The sequence below is a fragment of the Neltuma alba genome, unplaced genomic scaffold, assembly GCF_004799145.2.
Source record: "Neltuma alba isolate B1F8T4 unplaced genomic scaffold, ASM479914v2 tig00004558_pilon, whole genome shotgun sequence".
NCBI lineage: Eukaryota > Viridiplantae > Streptophyta > Magnoliopsida > Fabales > Fabaceae > Neltuma > Neltuma alba.
This window is the reverse complement of record NW_021633765.1, coordinates 5,463-23,918: the sequence shown is the minus strand read 5'-3', so window position 1 is coordinate 23,918 and position 18,456 is coordinate 5,463. Positions and strand designations below refer to the sequence as shown.

Genomic DNA, 18,456 nt, shown 5'->3' with positions numbered 1-18,456 from the left:
GTTAGTGTTTTAAATTTATTGTCAAGGGGCTGCGAGGGGGACCACCCGTTCAATGATATTATTTTGGATGCCAGGATGATGATGTATAGGGACTGGCAGGTTCATCTTACTTTTATGGATAGGGAACAGAACAATATTGCTGATCTGTTAGCTAAGTCTGCTCATGGAGATCAGAGAATTTTTTGTCTTTTTGATCAACAGCCACCTTTCACACAGGAGGTGGGGGCTGATGATCTAGGATAATTAGGTCTGGTTTTGTCTCTTTGCTTGTAGGTTTTTTGTCACTTGTTCAACGTCTTTATTCAAAAAAAAAAAAAAAAAGTCGTTGTCGTTTTTAAGATCGTTAACTTATTTTTTCACTCTTATAATTTAGTATAGTTTTTATAAATAGATTATTCTCACACACACACACATATATATTCAGAATACTAAAATCTTCCAATATTATCTCATTTTTATGTTACATATGTCATACTATAAGTATTTTTTAAAAAAATTAATTTCTAACTAATTTTATTAGTGTGGACTAATTGAGAATGTATTTTTGATATAAAAAACTGAAAAACGCTTTCAGAGAATTAAAGTAAAAAAACGAAACAATAAAAAATTACTACAACGTTTTTCATGCCTCCTCTTTGGCCGACAATGCTTTTATCCAGAATGGCGGTTTTGCCGATTGAAAGTTTAAACTAATAATAGCGGTTTTAGTGATTGAATGATGATTTATTATTTAATTCAATTACTATGGATTAATGCATGGTGGGTAGGAATGAAAATAGGCGATACTAGTGTAGGTTTTAGCTAAATAGACTTAGGTTATTATAAATATCTGAAGCCTAATCCTGACTTTGAATTTGTGTATTGGCTTTTTTAAGACCTGAATTTAAGTTTGCAAAAAGCCTAGCTTATTTCTATCTATAATTGGAGGATATACATACATATAGAGAGAGAAAGCCAGTGAAGATACAAATTTATTGCCCTCATCGTAAAAGTAAATTAGAATTTTTGAGACATGATCCCTTTTTTTTATAAGATACATCTTATTTTTATTTATGAATTTAACATTTTTTTTATTTTTACTCTCAATTAATTACATTTTTAAACTCATTTTGTCTCTCTTCCTAAATAAGGGTATACATGAAAAACGATTATATTTTTTATGCAGATTTGTTGTTTTTAAAAAATTTAACCAATTTTTTAATATATATATATAATTTAGTTATTTGTAACTTGTATATAAGATGGGAGGAAGTAATAACTAAGTCATAGATTAGTGATCACTCCAATGATTTGGTTGAATAATGATCAAGTTTGTTCTTTGTACGTAGATGCTTTGTGCGGCTCCCATCTCGTGATCTATTGCCTAATTGAATCACATCTTTGTTTGTTTCCTCCCCATAGATACTTTAGAGATTGATGCTGATTTTATTAAGTTCTTTTATTATTCCTTATCTGCAAGAAAAATTTAGGGTATGTTTGGATTTGACTTGGAAAAATTGAGTTTAGTGGTAATGAAATTATATAATTGGTTTATAAGATTAATTTTTGAAAAATATAATCAAACTTTTTTAACCTTTGTTTCCTTTCAAATCTGCAACTTGAAAGAAGCTCCAATGAAATAGTCCTAACATAGATGTTGGTGATCACCCGTCAGATCTTAGAATTAATAACTAATATCTCCGTTTTTTGATATAAGAGTTAGTTTGAAATTTAATTTGGTTTTAAATATAAGATCTAAATCCATTTTGTCTCTCGTATTTATCTATTTCTCTAAAATAGTCTTTCTAGTAGTTGCGCATATTAAAGATTCCATCAAAATAGTTATAGCTAATAGATATGATTAGTAAGGATATTTTAGGAAAGATAACACCTATATATTATAAATAATTAATTTAACAAACTTTTTTAATCTACTTAAATTAGTCAACTAGCTCATATATTAAAGACCGATGATAGTACTATTTTTATTGCTGCATTTATACTATTTTGATTTTACATATTACGCCCTCCGTCCCTTTTTATAAGTAACATAAGACTCCATTATGTAGATCGAAAAATTCGTGAAAGACAATAAATAGATAAAAATTAGAAGTCCTTTCTCAAAAATTCTCTTGTTTATTAGAGAGAAAAGGTATAAGAACGAGAATAAGAAAATGAAAAAAAGACAATAAAATACCCTTAAAAATACTAAATAGCAAATAGGGGTATGTGAATTTTAAAATCTCAATTCAGATCTCAGGTACCATTTTAAAATTGTCAAATATTGTAAAATAACAACACTATCCTTATTTTCAGTGACTACTTTCATATAGCTATTGATTATTATAGTTTAACTATTAACTATTTTTGTTTTCAAAGTTCCGGTAATTACTTTTATATAGCTATTAACTACACAAAAGTAACAAATAACTAAACAAAAAGTAGTCACTAAATCGGAAGAACAACAAAACTAATGCAGGAAAAAGACCTTTTTTTTTTGGGTTTTTGATAAGTAGGTTGTATGTGGAAAACAGCAAAACAAGTTTGATCCGCAAATTGGGAAGAACAAGGAGTGATTAATGGCTAGAGAGATATATGGTAGCTAGACACAAGAACTAGAAGACTTCAATAGGAAATGGATGTTTGATTGAGAATGATTCTTCTGAAGCTTGAAGGAAACAGAAGAACAAGTTTAAAAAACAGAGTGTGCTGTAAGAAATAGGAAGCAATCAAATACCAGATGATCTCCAACTAGAAGAAGAAAGCCGAAGGAGGAAAAGGAAAGCCGAACAAGAGACAAGGAAGAAGGAGAAAAGAGAATATTCTAAATATGTTTTTTTTTTTTTATGACCAATGATGGGCTTCTTTAGTAATCTTGCTCATGATACGTTTCCCAACTTTTGAGAACCAGGAAGAAAGAGGGTCGAAAAAATATGAAAACCATGTGGTAGGCCTTTTTTAAAAATGCATCTTTTGGGTACATGATAGGCTTCTTTTTTTAATCTTGTTTGTGAGATGTTTCTGCCTTTTTGGAAAAAGAGAATTACAATGAAATCTAGGAAAAAAATATACTCTCTCAATTTTAAATATAAGATCTATTTTGTAGTATAAATTACATTATAAGATGGGTTTTATATTTAGGATCCGAGAGAGTAATTACTAAAAAGTCTCAATAACAAATTAGAAGTTGTCATTTTCTTTTAAAACTTATTATTACAGTTGTTTAGTTACTATTAAAACTTTTTAATAATTATATTTTTTTATTAAGATTTTGTTGCAATTCTTCTTCTTCTTTTTTGAAAACGCATTAGATCTTTCTTTAACTTACATTTTAGTTTTCACTCTTGTGATTTTATTATATTTTTTATAAATAGATTATTCTCACACATATATCAATATATGCAGATATTAAAATATTTTAATATTATCTCATTTTTATATTACACAGTAGTGTGTGGACTAGTTCAAAATGTGCTTTTGATATAAAAAAGAACTGAAAAAGGTCTTCAGAGTTTCAAAGTAATATACGAAACAATAAAAGTTGCGACAACGTTTTTCACGCCTTTTCTTTTAGTGGCCGACAATTGTTTTATCCATCCTTTCAACTTTAGACTAAGAATAGAGTTGTGACTGACTGAATGATGATTTATTATATCATTCAATTGGTGTGGATAATGTACTGTAGGATATGTAGAAGATAGAGTATACTACTGAACATTTACTATCCTCATCGTAAATATGAATTACAATATCATCAGTTTTTTTTATAAGATACATTTTTTTATTTAAAAATTTAATGTATCTTTTTTAGTTTTACTCCCAATTAATTATGTATTTTTCTTACGTTATTTTTCTACTCTTCTTTTCTCTCGTTTTATTCCTAAACAAGGGTATGTCTGGAAAACGACTACACTCTTTTTTAATGTATTTATTGTTTTTTAAAAATTGTGAGTTTTAACTAATTTTTTAATTTACGCAATTCAGTTATTTGTTGTGAGTTGTATATGTATGGTGGGGTGGGGTGGGGTGGGGGGTAACTAAATTAATGATCATTCCAATGATTTGGTTGAATAATGATCAAGTTTGTTTTCTTTACGTAGATGTTCTGTGTGCCTCCCACCTCGGAATCTATTACTGCCCAGTATTTAATATAAAGACTGGATAATTAATTTGAAAAGATAAAAAAAAAAAGCTAAGTATAACAAATATACGTTGATTTCGTTAAATTATTTTTATTTAATCATGTGTATTAAAATTATACTTTAATAAAAATATCTTACAATCAATAGGGATATTTTTTAAAACACATTATAAATTTGAGATGCAAAATAAATTAGAATTTTATATTTAGAACTTTTAACTAGCTGTAATATTTAGGATCGGGGGTAGTATCTATAATTGAGTTATGGTTTTGGTTGTTCTTTAGAGAACGATGCTGATTTTATTCAGTTCTGTTATTATTTTCCTCGTCTGTGAGAAAAATTAAGAGTATGTTTGAAAAATATAATTAAACTTTTTATCTTTGTTTCTTTTAAAATCTGCAACTTGAAAGAAGCTTGTTCCAATGAAATGGTCTTAAAATATGTTAGCTGATTTTCAGATCGGATCTTGGAATTTAATAACTACTATTTTTATGGCTGGATTTCTACTATTTTGATTTTACATATTAACAGATACAGTTAAAAAAAAAAAAAGGGCTTCCTGCCTCCAGGACTTTTTGAGATACATATTCAACGAAATCAAATCAAAGGGAAAAAATTATTATCTGCTTCAAGACTTTACTAATTCAAATATCTTAATTGGGTTATAACTTGTAAACTTGGCGTATCCATTTCATACAAAGATGAAATTAATTATTCCACCTAAAAACTGAAAACTAAATATCTAGCTGGTGCAATTAGCTGCAAAATATCGAAGGCAAAGATTTTGTCTTTTTGTTCTTTTCAACTTTACAAAAGGTTGATCAAAATGAAAAACAACAAAACTTTGTCCAAATGAGACACCAACATTTTTTAATAAAAAAAATAATATTTCATATGTGAATTTAAGACCAAGAAAAAAGAACCTCCGAAAGGAGATTTCTTTCCTTTCTTTTTTCCTTAGATTTTTATGGGCACATGATTGACGAGAAAACAATAAAGCTGATGTTTTATTAGTTCCCCTTCCCCAGACTCTATAAAGCTAATGCAGGAAAATGACTTTTTTTTTTTTTAAATATAAGTAGTTTGTATGTGGAAAACAGAGAAACAAGTTTGATCTGAAGGGAAGAATAAGGAGTAATTAATAGAGAGATATATTGTAGACACAAGAACTAGAAGAATTCTTCGGAAATCAATGTTTAATTTGAAATGATTTCTTCTGAAACTAGAAGGAAACAAAAGAATTAGAGAGTGCTGATAAAAGGTTTGAGAAATAGGAAATAATGAATATCATATGGTCTCCTACTAGAAGAAGAAAAGAAAGAGGGGAAAAAAATAGGATTAAGGAACAAAGTTGTTTAGGAAGTTTTAACTATGTAATACAAAATTACTACAATTTTAAATTTTTAGTACAAATTTGTACCTAAATTTTTTTTCAGATATTCATTATTTCTAAGTAAAAACATCATAAACAAATTTACACTTGAACCTAAAAAAATATTGTGACCATACCATATAGGCTTTTTTTTTTTTTTATCTTGTTTGTGGTATGTTTCTGCTTTTTAAAAAGTTTTGAAAACGCATTATGGGGAGGTGTGAAAGTTGTTGTCGTTTTTTACTGTTATAATTTATTATATTTTTTATAAATAGATTATTCTCACACACACACATATATATATTCAGATTCTCAGAATACTAAAATCCTCTAATATTATCACCAAAACAAATCTTCTAATATTATCTCATTTTCATGTTACATATGTCATACTATAAGTATTTTTTTAAGAAAATTAATTTTTAATTAATTTTATTAGTGTGGACTAATGGAGAATGTATTTTTGACATAAAAAAACTGAAAAAGCTTTCAGAGGATTAAAGTAAAAAAACGAAACAATAAAAAATTACCACAACGTCTTTCATGCCTCCAATTTGGCCGACAATACTTTTATCCAGAATAGCGGTCTTGCTGATTGAAAGTTTAGACTAATAATAGTGGTTTTACTGATCGAATAATGATTTATTATTTAATTCAATTAGCATGGATCACTGTACGGTGGGCAGAGATGAAAATACGCGAGAGACTTTAGGCAAATGCGTCTAGGCCGTTGTAAATGTCTAAGGCTTGAGTCTGAATATGTACATAGGTTTTTTTGAGGCTTGAGCCTAAGCATTTAAAAAGCCTAAAATATGCTTTAGAAGTCCATGTTTCTGAGTTCTCATATAATTCTTTAAACCTATTTAGAAATCTATGTATGTTTTAAAAGTCTGGAATTCATTCTTACTTACAATATAAGGGTTTAGAAAGGAAAAAAAAAATGCATAATAACAATAGTTGTCTAAGCAATTAAGAATAAAAAAAAACCAATCATCTTTTGATTAAAGAAATATATTTTTCAAAATCAACCAAACACAACAAGTGACATGTAAAATTGAATTTTACCTCTTTTGGTTTTCGTGTAGAAACTATGATAAATTTTTCTCACTGAGATTATAATGTTTCATTTAGATCTTACTAAAATAAACTTTCAACAATTCCTATGCTTCATTGAATAACACATATCATGGGAGGGGGAGTAAGCTAGTGTTGCTGTCTTGAGTGATAAAAAGGGGCGGAGGGAGGAAGTTTTAAATTCTTTTTGGGGCACATATAATAAAAAATAATGATTTCCTGCCTTGAGGGCCTTATGAGATACTACCTCCATAAAGAGATTAAAAAAATTAGTTAAGTTGGTTAACTGTAATAAATGTGTATTGAAATCCCTAAACCACCATCTTTAATCATGTACATTGAAACTACCTTTTAGTGAGAACTCTTGTAACCAATAGAAATATTTTACAGAAAACATTATAAATTTGAAAGACAAAATGAAATAAGATTTTATATTTAAGATAAATCTAATTAGCTCTTATATTTGTAATACCTATTGAAGAAAATCAAATCAAAGAAAAAATTTACACTCTATGTGATAATGTGAAGAACCTGACAGATTCTGGCATTCCTTTAAAGGCTGATGCAATTATTGTCAATTCCCCAACATAATGATTGGTTAAATTTGTGCAATTTAATTTTCCTCTTATGTTGTCCCCTTAATATGTTGGCTGGAGAAAATGGAGGAAAGGAATGAAACAAACATAATAGATTATTGAAGGACTCAATGATCACAGAACACTGACTCCTCAGAATATAATTGGACTATAATCACAGAAAGATATTTATACCAATTACTTTTTGCGTTGGTTATGTTAACTATTTTCTTAACTTACAAGACTTTACTGAGTTATTTAAATCTCTTAATTGGGTAACTCTTTCATATTCTACGTTACACTGTAATTCTAGTTGAAAATGGATACAAGCTGGTGCAACTATCTCGCCTGGGTTACAGGACCATGGTATAAATATCCTGAATGGCTGAAGAATGTAATTATGAACTGGAAAAATATCTAAAAAGTGCTTTCTTCAAAGAAGCAAAAGTCACCGTAATCTTCAAATACCAGTCCAAGTTTTTCACAAGCCATTCTTTCTATGAAGTATATGAAAACTGACTAGATATTCTACGTTGACCACATATTCCTTTTAAAGCTGATGCAATCATCGCCAATCCCCCAGCATATGGTATGGTTTTTTTTGTCAGTAGCATTTTGATATGATTGGTTATATTTGTGCATTTTAATTTTCCTTTCATGTTGTCCCCCTAATTTGTTCGTTAGAGAAATTTAGTTTTTGCGATGTTCGCTAAATTAATTCTATTTTTTTTCTAATTATTAAATCAGATAACTTCAAAATAATAATTAGATGGGATTATAGCTAGATCATGAAATCTTGTTTAGGAAATGCGTTGGGAATGCAAAAGTGATGAGGAAAAGGAATGAAACAAACAAAACAGATCATTGAAGGACTCTGATGACATAACTCTGACTCCTCAACCTCTATTTTGACTATAATCACAGCAAGACACGTGCCACTTACTTTTTGGGTGCATTGTGTTAACTATTTTCTTAATCCACAAGACTTTACTATGTCATTCATATCTCTTAATTAGGCAACTCTTTCATATTTTTCATAACCTCCAAACTTGGTCAATCCATTTCATGTAAAGATGAAATTGTGCGACCACAAACCAGTGTTTGTTCACTGATTTCTGGTTAGACTGGTCAGTTTGCATCTACTTCTACTAGTTCTATGTGACACTAGTGATTCTAGTTGAAACTGTATGCTAGCTGGTGTAAGTTCCTCGTCTGGATTACAAAACCATGGTGCAAATATCCTGAATGGCTGACAGAAGAATGCAATTATGAACTTGAAAAAAGATCCAGAAATGATTGCTCCAAAGAATCAAAAGTCATCATGATCTTCAGATACCAACCCAACTTTTCACACACTATTCCCCTTTTGATGTTGGGATGGTCTGTAGGGCAATTCTACTTGTTTTCAAACGTCAGAGAAAAATACTTCACTAATAAATTTTGTCTTTCTGTAATGTAATCATACGATATGCTATACTTCATCCAATTTTATCATGTGAAATAAGTCCTATCTTTTTCTTAGTCAGGCACGCATTCACACCTGTTCATCATACTTTGCTGATGGACATTGCAACATTCAATTTTAGGTCATCCCATGTGGCGGAGGCACTGAAAATATCGATGCATATTTTTTCTTACAACACCTTGGACGTAAGTCTTATCTTGGTAATGTAATCTTACTCCTTCAGCATTTTCTAGTCTATAAAATTTTATTTCATGCTTTTCCAAAATTGTTTATTAGTATTGTTTTGCAGTAAATTTAAATCTCCATTGTATGCACCGTCTCCTTCCTTCAGGCCCACCAGTGAATCTCCACATCCTTTGTCCCGTGAAAAGCAACCACCTGGATATAGGGCGAGTTTCTTAAATTTGTATCAGTTCTTATGATTCCTTCACTTTTCTTTGTTCACGTATTTTAATTGGAGATCAGTCATGTATAACTATTTCAGCTTTCATATCAAATTGTTGACTCATTGATTTGGCTGGGAATACGAGACATGATCAATGATCCTAGGATGTGGCCAGTCACATACTTAAGTAGTTCACAAGGCTCTGGTAATGATGTGCCACATGCATACATATGGAGCCTTCACCTTGTTCCTAAACCAAAAAGTTTGTTTTAGATCTCAATCATAACATTTATATTTATAGTCATATTCATATGCTGCACATTTAAATAGTGTTTCATATCATAACAGTTCGTTGCTCTTGATTCCGTTTTTTATATATCTTTGTTTTATGTTGCTGTTCTTTGGTGCCAAATGAAAAGGGTGTTTGATGAAATTATTTCTTTCAACTAAGGAAAATGTTTCGGTAAAGACAGTGTGCTTTGCTGTTGAGAAAAGCCTTAATTAATCTTGGGCATTTCGCTTCCTCTTCCATCCTTTTTCATTCCGTTAACATCTTTAAAGTGAGTTAACTTCTTCGACTGGTTATATTGTTTCTTTTTCTCATCCTATTTGAACCGTTAACTCCATGTAGAAGGTGTGTCAACTCTGCTTGAAACATAACCTGTATTATCTTCTCGCGGCCAGACCCATGACAGGAGCATCTAATCTCTGTTATTTCTTGGTTTGCAGACTGGGGTCCAAAAATTGACGTTGTTGGGTTTTGCTTCCTTGATCTTGCATCAAACTATGAACCCCCAGAGTCACTCATGAAGCGGCTTGAGGAGGGTAATAAGCCTATTTACATTGGATTTGGTAGCCTGCTAAGTCTTCTTATTTCCATTACGCATTTTGGCCATATCGTTCCTGTGTGCTAAAGCACATTTGACCTTTATGTTGTCTTCTTCGAAAAAGATTCAGGCATTTCAATTTGGTTCTGATATACAATGGGCAGGAAATGGTTTCCAAGACATGCCAATCTGCAACATCAGTGCCTGTATCATAATTTACAGAGGGTCTACTCTGCAACGTGTTCATTTTTTTCACTTTTTATAAACACGTAAAAGACTATTGAAAATATCGTTTCAAATGAGAATCAGATGGTCCTATTAATTGTTTTTATCTATTTTTCAATGTTGAACGAGATAAAACATCCTAAAATTTTAAAGCTAAGGTTCAGGAATTATACTTAATTACCATATGCTTAAAAGAGCCATTATTAATTAACTGCCTTTTGGTTACTAGGTCTTTTCGCTCCTTGATGACGAACTTACGTAATATAAAGGATAATATACGAATTATGAGGATGTTAGTATTATTGCATCCTTAGTACAATTTGGTACTTCCCCTGTTTGAGGTTTTGTCCTTTTTTAACGATTGTCTGTCTGCTATATTTGAGGCTTCATATTCCGCTAAATAGTAAAGAAGGGAATTTGGATTTCATGAACTGATTTTTATTTTATCTTGCTCTTTTGATCTTATTTACTTCATCTCTTTCTCGTACACTTATTACAGCCTGTTCAAAAACCAGAAAAAATGACTCAAATCATTGCAGAAGCATTAGAAAAAACTGGACAGAGGGGCATCATTAATAAAGGATGGGAGGTCTTGGAAATTGTAAGATAAAATCTTACTTTCTTTTTCTGTAGTTATCGTCTTTGGTTTTAAACTATTTATGCTTCTTCTCAGTGGCAGAACCAAAAGACTCTATACACTTATTGGATAATTGCCCTCATGACTGGCTATTCTTACGCTGCAAGGCTGTGGTGAGATCCTCTGTTTCTATCAATCTTGGCTCGGCACAATTTCAAAGATACTTTGACATCAGGAAATCACTAACATAAATCTTGTAATTCTCAGAAATTTGTGCCATGGTAGATGTAGAGGAGTTTTAGTGTCAGCCAGCTAAATTGCTGGTTCAAACTTGTCTGAGTGTGTTGGGCTTTCTGCTCTAACTTAGCAGTTTACTATAATTTTTTCGGCTAGTCAAGGGCTTCAATATTCTTGGGAACCTCCATCTTAATGCTTGACATGCTAATAATCTCCATCATAGGTAGTTATTGCATGATGGTAGTTATCTTAGGTGGTTTAGGCTATATTTGGTATTCTGTTTGCAAGACCCAAACCCACTTAGAAAAAAAAGCACCCATAAGCTCTCATTTATTTTCTTAGACTCATGTTTGAGGCAGAGCAAATCCTAAACTCATCTTTGAACCAAATCAGCCATGATCTTGCTTTGTCTACTTCGCATTTGATTTAAATACGTTTTGCAAACTCTAATCCTAACATACCCTGACTTGCCCAAGATTTCAAGCCATTGTCAATGAAGTGAACAGAGACTAATATAAAATGTCAATAAAAAATAACCATATGGAGATATTAAATGTCAATAAAAAGTCTAAAACACTAATATATTAGGTTTAATTTAAAAAAAAATCATTTAAGATTAAGAATTTTAAAGTTAAATAACTAAAAATATATTTTTTAAAGTTAAGTCACTGGCCGCTTGGCCGAGTGAGGTGTGGATGTGTTGGGTGTGTATGTGCGGGTTCGAGCCCGCTCCCTTATACCTCAAAAAAAAAAAGTTTAAAGTTTAAATTAAAATCTTATATAAAGTTAAACAATTAAAGTATTGACTTCTACTCTTATAATTGATTTGAAGCTGAATTTAAATAGGTACAAAATTTAAACTTTCTTTCACAAATAGCGGAGAATTGATGTTTTGTATAGGTTCATATGCAACTAAAAAAATCTCTTTTGGCTAAATTTTTCAAAGAAGAAAGAAAAAGGTTGGAACTTTTCATCTAAATTAAAAGCGAAACTGAGAAATATGAATCTCCTGAATGTTTATACTAATTAAGCTGTCTATATTTACAAACTCAAGCCAAAAAATGAGAGAGTTGACGTGGTAAATAGACTTGAAAGCTTGTATCGACAATTTGGTCGGCTTATGTCTTTGTAACTTATCTACTGCTCTGCTTTGTTCTGTTTTTCATCGAATTTTCAATGACACCATGCCTTCTTCAAATATCAGTTTTTATCCTGACAAACATATACTATGATGAAGATTAAGATGGTAGATAACACATTTATCAATGTATTGATGAAACACGAATCCATTCTGCTCTAAAAGACGCTAGCAGAAGACAAACAAATCCTGTTTTGTTTACATTGACAGGGGAACTCAGAAACAAAAACACGAGAGAACAACGTCACTGATGCTACCGTGAACAACGTCTTTATGGTCACATTCCTTCAATATTGCAAGTTACATGCAAAACGATTAAGTTCATTAGATCCAAAATGACACATTTCATATAATGTACATTAGACAAACTACAAATGAACATACATAAGTAAATATATACTGAAATGTCAACACAAATAAATGCCCAAGAGAATCCCAAGACTTCAGGACTCAATGAAATCATGCAGCCTACTGGACCTCTCACGCAACAACACTAAGGATTCCTCCACAGAAGATAACTCCTTGTTGATGGATTCAAGTTGAGCTTTCAAATTTGAAGCATGACCTTCAGCCTCCTCAACCTTCCTCTTGAGGTCTTCTTCATCTCCACATTCCTCAATGCAGCCATGCACGTAACTGATCCAGGAATCATCAAAGCCAACCCCTTGCAACGCTGTGCAACATTCTCTGATGTAGTTTCGATCATCTTCTGTCAAATCAACTCTTCGAGTGGTCCTCAAGATACTAGTCACCTCAGCAAATAAGGAAAAGAAGGAGGAAGCAAACACTCTTCGTCGCTTTGTGCTGAGCCAATCAAGCACTTGAGGATGCCGCTTCACCCCAGCCTCCAAATATGGCATGCTTTGTTCAGGAATGTCAATCATTCCCTTGTAGTTTCTATAAATGTTCGATTTCTCTATTGATGAAATCATAGGTTCTGAAGCTTGTGAAGGTGATGGATCAAGAGCTGAATCAACAAGCAAGGAGGGAAAAAAAAGTTTGAGGCAGTTTTGAGAAAATGAAAAAAGTCTTGCGAAAATTGCAGTTCTTTCCCTATCAATTCATTTCAAATTGATCGGAGCTTGCAAATCAATACCTGCTTCATGAATCATGGTTGAGCTTGGAACATTTTGAGCAGCTGGAATTGAAGGCTTCTGAATAGTATCGCATATCTTTTGAGTCTCAATATATGAATCATGTGATTCTTCTGGTACATTTTCATTAACATGATAACAGACTTGTTAGTTCATCCAAAGAATAATACCCAAAAAAAAAAAGATACAAAACAGGATAAGAACCTGTATTTTGTGTTGTGGCAAGTTTCTCTGCATCTTGGTCAGTTTGAATCAAGGATTTGTCCATGGTGTCATCAATCTCTTGAGTTCCAACAGCTAAAAAACAATAAAAAAATTTATGAGAAAAGAGTTTTTTCAAAATAAAAATAAATTACTTCTTTCTGAAGAGAAATAAATCTGTTACTTTCTTTTTTGTCACTAGTCACAAAAGTTTTGGGTTGGTTGAACAAATTTTTTCTGGAACTAGTTTTTGACTCGTGTGATTCTTCTAGCAAATTTCAGTTAACATGACAGAAATTCAAAATAATGAATTAATTAAGCAAGAGTATTAGATCAAGATCCATCAAAACAGGATTAGGACCTATGTCCTGTACTACAGCTGGTCTCTGTGCTTCCTGCGCAGCTTGAATTAAGGGTTTCTCGGTAGTCTCATTCACCTCTGGAGTCAAAAAGCCAAACAAATAAGTTTAGAAACTTAGCTAACAAAATAACGCAAGGTATTGTAAAGGGAAAAAAAGCTTCTAAAATTTAAAAGACAAGAAGTCATTTGAAGCCTTTTTCTCTGGTATATTTTAGTTGGCACGATATAAGGTTATGGTAGTTAATTAGGCAAAAGAATACAGAATAAAAAAAAAAAAAAGCAAGGACATACATGAGGCCTGGGTGAACGAACTTATAGGATGCCAAATTTCCAAGTCACATGATATTTTCAAACGATTTCTCACATGATAAGAAGTTAGAAACATTAATTATGAAAATGAGTACTACAACAAGGTCAACCCATGGATCCTGAAATGCAGTAGAAATTGGTTCCTCTAATAGTTATAACCAATGGTCTTTTGGTGACTTGCATGTATATCTGTTGAGTCTTAATACTAAGTGAATAAATAAAAATACTAATACTATAATACAAATTATTTGACATGAGGTTTTAACAAAATAAAAATAATTTCCTTCCCTCTAACAAGAGCGATAACAATGGTGGTGAAGATCTGATTAAGAAAATTCTCAGAAATGGGAAATTTTAAGTAGTGATTCTTCTGTAGTTGATTTTATTTCCCATGATAGCAAGTAAGGATAATTTCTCCAAATGAACTATGCCTATATGATCAGTGCAATAAAAATGTGTGGTTGAACTTTCTGCAGAAGAAAGAAGGTCATGGAATGTACCAAAGCAGAGTGATGATATTTCAATTACAGTATAGGTATTGTGGTCCGGATGATCAAATTTTAACGTGGACGAATTTTTAAGTCTTGTAATTCCTCTAATATATTTCAATTCGCATAAAAGAAAGTCAGAAAAAATTAACAAGCCAAGTACTATAATGGACATGCATTACCCTATAAGAAGCAATTTGGATAATCTGTCACATGTTAAAATAATATCAGTACCTGCATCACAAACTCCTGTGGGGCTAAGAGCACTTTTAGCAGCTTCAACCAATGGTCTTCCAATGTTCTCGCCCATCTCTTCAGTCCCCTTAGTTAAACCTGTTAGTTTTAAAAAATTGAGAGTAAATAGAATGATATAACATTTTAAAAAAATAAAAAATATCTTACATCTAAACATTGCGAAGAAAAATAAAACCAAAAGAAGAGGAAGAAAGAAAAACATTACTTTCTTTATTGTTGACAGTTGTAGCTTGCTTGAATAGATTCTTGCGAGATTGAGTCGTTGAGTCTTGGATTCTTCTATTAGTTTTCAATTCCCATCATAGCATATTAGAATCAATCATTAATTAGAGCTTTGTTTCAAGGAAACTAAACAAAGCTCCTCTCATATTAGTGAGAAACTTAATGTAGAATGGCATGAGGTTGTAGATAAAATAATTAATAAATTCCTTCCTTCTTACACGTGGTCATTTAATTAAACGATTTGGCACTCACAGAAGTTTTCTAGTAGCGTCAATTATTTTTAGATGATTTCGGATTATAAAAATCAGAATGCGAAGTATCAGTCATTAAAAAAAAAAAAACCATTAATCAAGCCAATGAATATGATAACAAAGTGTAAAGCACTCTATTGAACAAAAGGTATCAGTCATTAAATATACCAAAGGATAGTGATAGTGATAAATACCTAAGACACTCAAATCTGTAAAAGAAATTAAGGCCAAAGTCAAAGAAACATCTGATTATTTATGGCAAATAGCAGAATGCAAGGCAATCTTAATACCTTTTTCTTGATTTGTAGAAGGGCTGGAGGCAATTTGAGTAACCGGAGCCAAAGGCCTCTCAGCCCCTGACGAGGCTTGCTCATTCAGCTCTTTGTCATAAGATTGACTTGGGAGTTTGTGTGTTTCTTGCTTCCCAATGTCTGCAATTTGATTAGGCTTCGATTGTCCTACTTGCTCCCCAGAGCTTGATGCTCTAGTAGTAGTGGCACTCATTTGATGAGTTTGACTACTTTTGGTAATATCACTTGAAGATTCCTTATAGTTGCCTTCATCTTCTTCTCGAGTTGCCTGATTAAGGTACGCACACAAGATATTATATCTTGACGGCAATGCACATTTACATTCAATATTTTTACCCATATTTAAGTTTTCATTTGACTGTGTTTAAGTTTTACATATTTTTCCAGTCAATCATATTTTGTTGCAGCACAATATTGTCTAAATTTAGTTCTTTAGATTTTACAAATAGAGGTTGAGACACATACATGGTATTACAGGAGTGTCAATCATCTCAGAATTTATTTTTTAGCATACATACCTCTGTGAACAAATGGTGGATAGTGGTGTTGAGGTCTTCTTTCCAGCGTCTTTTCCCATTTTCCACTGTCACTGATTTTAGAAATGGGGCAATATTGATTCCAGACGAGAAATTTTGCATTTTGGGGCATCCTGTCACATTCAATATCACCAAAGAGGGGAATATGAAGGTGTGTTTCTCAGAGCAAAAGCTTTTGAATCTTGATAGACAAGTTAGTTCCAAATACTCCAAGCTTTTAAATATGATTTCTTCTTCTGATCCTCCTTCATTAGTCATCACAATATCCTCTAGCATTCCACAATTGCTAATTGTTAAGCTTCTGAGGTGGATGAGACTTTTAGCTATGAAAGATGTGATGAAGTACGTCAAGCCATTGCAATCCTCTACTTTCAAGGTGGTTAAATTTGTGAAAGATGCCGAAGGTGGTGCGAATCTTCTTAACCTAGAACATTGCACTACATGCATAGTTTCAAGGTTTTGAACCAAGGGATGCGATGTTGAGTCATCATCGTTCCATATATGCTCAAGCTTCTCTAATTGAAATAGCCACAACGTTTTAATTTGGGTGGCGTTTTCAATACAAAAATGACAAATTTCTTCTGAATGAAAGAGTGTTTCAAAAGAACTACAACGCACTTGTAGTGTATTTATAGCTGCAAATATTTGGATTAAATCATTCAGAAACTTTATTGGAGTTCCCTGAAAATATTGCAAACGAAGCATTTTGATGCTATGAAAGAGATTTTTCTCATGTTTGCTATTCAATATCCTCATAGTATCCTTTTCATTTAACGGCAATTCCTCCAAATTTTGAGACACCTGAAAAAGAGAAAATATAATTTGTTTCTTTCATCATATAATCTACTAATAAGTTAACATAAAACATTTTTATACTTTTACAAACCACATACATAATTATAGTTTTCCTCAGCCATGCATCTTTTTGTCTAGAGAAAAAAAATGTAATTAAACACAGATAGAAGAAATGAAAAAAAAAGGATGCATACCTTTTCAATATAAAACAAAGCTTGCTCAATTTGCGACTCATTGTCACCCCCCTAAGCGGTTGGGAATTCAAATGGTCAAATGCAAATATTTGCAATTCTTCACATCCACGAACATTTAACCACTTCAACGAAGGACACTCTAGAGTATATCTTTTTGGATAGAAATTAGTGAGCTGTGTCAGATTCAATAGGCTCAAGGTTGTTAACCGAGGAAAATCAAACTTGAGTTCCTCTAATCCTTCTTCAATTGAAACAATCTCCTCAACACCACAAGACTCAATGTGAAGCTCTTCAAGTCGCCTCAAATCTTGGCATAGTGAGACCGAAAACAAACATTTCAGGTGTTGGCATTTATCAACTTTCACCATCTGTAAATTTTCAAAGCTGATTATTTCTCCTGCTTCTCTGTTCCATATGCATTTCAAATTTGGAAGCCCCGAGAGTGTTAATTTCTTCAACCGACTAACTTCCTTTGATTCTTTTGCATTCTTATCCAATGCATTTACATCAAATACCACTTCTAATGAATCACACTCTGATACTTCCAGTTCCTCTAATGCATATATCAATCGCAGTAAATTTGATGAAAAAATCACGTTGGACAAGAAGGTACATTTTCGCACCACTAGATGCTTCAAATTGCGGAATATATTTGGCCCATCTTGGCCATACCATAGTTCTTTCAGTTCTGGATATACAGAAAATTCCAAAAGACTGAACCTACTAAATGCCACCTGTGCAAATAATTACAAAGGTAAGGGAAAAGACAAGAAGGGCAGCGAAACAAATTAAACAATGACATTTTGTTACTTTCAGTTATTAAAATTAATACTATTCATTCAAAGTATTAACTAACTATTATGTTAGCAGAAATAAAAGGGATAAAAATATCTAACTCAAATCTAAGCACAACCTCATCTTTACTTCGTTAATGCTCTTTGCCACAATGGCACCAATATATGATTCTGGATTTCATGAAAAATTTGTAATTTTTTTTAATTGATCTGAAAGTTAAGATATATCCAAATAGATGCGCCGAGCAAAAGGAGAAGTGAATAATAAAGGCTAATAAAAGCTATACAATCATGAAAATAAATATTTACAATAAAAATTAAAGATATTTTCACAATCATTTTTCGTTTTACACAAACAATTGGCTTTTCTGACAATTTGTTCATACCATTTTCTCATCGTATATCAGGGGAATAAAGAATGATTTTCCAGTGAAATCAAAACATACCTTGTCCGTAAACATCTTGTTTATTGTCTTATTCAGATCACCTTCCCAATACACGTTTCCATCTTCTTCTTTTGATGATATATTTTGAAGCTTTGGTGTGCTTGTGTCTCTCCCAGCTGAGAAGGTGTTCATTCTTGGGCATTGCTCAATGACCACTTCTTTTAACAATGGAAATTTTAAGAAGTAATTGGAGAAGCAAAACC

The 18,456-nt window shown here is 31.8% G+C and overlaps 1 pseudogene; it reads left to right on the top strand.

Annotated features, from left to right (window-relative positions):
- Positions 1 to 7,691: 7,691 nt before the first annotated feature.
- LOC114745191 (sterol 3-beta-glucosyltransferase UGT80A2-like) lies at positions 7,692 to 10,872 on the top strand (annotated as a pseudogene).
- Positions 10,873 to 18,456: the final 7,584 nt, after the last annotated feature.